The sequence below is a fragment of the Pristis pectinata genome, chromosome 38, assembly GCF_009764475.1.
Source record: "Pristis pectinata isolate sPriPec2 chromosome 38, sPriPec2.1.pri, whole genome shotgun sequence".
Lineage (NCBI taxonomy): Eukaryota > Metazoa > Chordata > Chondrichthyes > Rhinopristiformes > Pristidae > Pristis > Pristis pectinata.
This window is the reverse complement of record NC_067441.1, coordinates 11,886,182-11,887,723: the sequence shown is the minus strand read 5'-3', so window position 1 is coordinate 11,887,723 and position 1,542 is coordinate 11,886,182.

The following is a 1,542-nucleotide window of genomic DNA, read 5'->3' as shown; positions in this document are numbered from 1 at the left end:
TTGTGGGAATCAGAGTTGAGGATCCTCCTTAACTTTCTACAGGAGGGTACATTGTGCCCCACGGGCTTGCCCAGCCGGGTGGCTCCTGACCGGTCCTGAGAATTACAAGTAATTCTGCTGTTATTAAACTACTTAATATACTGTGTACATCGCGGTGCATCATTGGAACCCGTTGCATACAAAACCACAATGCAGTGTCAGATGGTCAAAAGCTGTGAGACGATGCGCGACTTTGACTTACCAGGGAGACCAAAGACTGTTAGAATTGGGTAACAAATATATACCATCTGGATAATCGGAGGGAGATACATTTTTCGAGATTATTCGAATTCTCTCCCACCTTGTAGCTCACATCATATTATGACAGCGATCTCGAATCCCTCCCGCTTTATAGCAAACACGGATACTCGGTCAGAGAGAAACAGGTTGTGCAATAACTGTCGTAGGTTCGAGCCACTGAACAAACAAGGGTCGATGTTCTGCTCCAGTGCAACCGAGACTCCAATGGGTCGATTGTGCAGCTGTACCAAGACGATCATTCATTCACATTCCACAAAGGAAAATAACCCCAGAGGCAGTGACATCAAGGCTTGCCTTACAATCCCTGCAGGTAACATCCCTGCAGGGCGACCTGAGCTTCTTGGTGCCTCACAGTGATTCAGTGACACGTCACTTCTCCGTTCTATTATTGGATCTGTTTTACACTGTGGGGATCTCCGGCGATGAGCTGACTCTAACGTTGCTGCTGTTGCTCTTGCATTCACCTTATTCGTGATTACTCGACTTTAACAGTGACCTTTATGATTCTTACCTAACCTGAATTCTGCGGGTCCCAGTCCAATATTATAGCTTGTGATCCATTCCTGATCGCGGTCACATTTCAACAGAACCGATGGTGCCGGCACTCGGACAAAGAGGGTGACGTCCCTACTCCTCCCCAACCTCACCCCTTTCCCCCGCCCCTCAACGCCTCCATCTGCACCATGTGGTTTTCGGATTACAGCTGCTCACGCTGCCCTCTGCTCATCACTGCCAGTGCGGCCGCTGGAATCTTGAGAAGGGAGTTCACGAAAACCGCGATCGATTCATATTTGCATAACATTGTGAAGAATGATACTGATCGATTAGTAAGGCGGACTGTTGATCATTGACCTTTCTCTCTCAAATGCCAGTGAGTCTTTCAAATTCTCTATCCTACAGACCTGAGGTGGCTAAAACTGAATACCGTCATGACCGAGAGAGACGGGTTATTGTATTGGAGGTGGGGGAGGAGAGCGATCTAAAAGAAGGACAAATCAAATTGTCTTTCGGAAGGTGCTGCCCGATCGTTTGTGTTTTATTCTGATTATCAGTAGCGTAACTACAGGTAATTCCAACTGTTTAAATGTGAACATATTCAGTCACTGCTGGAAGGGGGTTTCATATGAGAGATTGGACTGACCACGTTACGTGCTACAGTGGAATATCGAAGTGTCCAACACTTTACAATGTTATTGGAGATGGTCCCAGTCTCCGATTCCAGAGGTAGCTTGAGTCCAACGC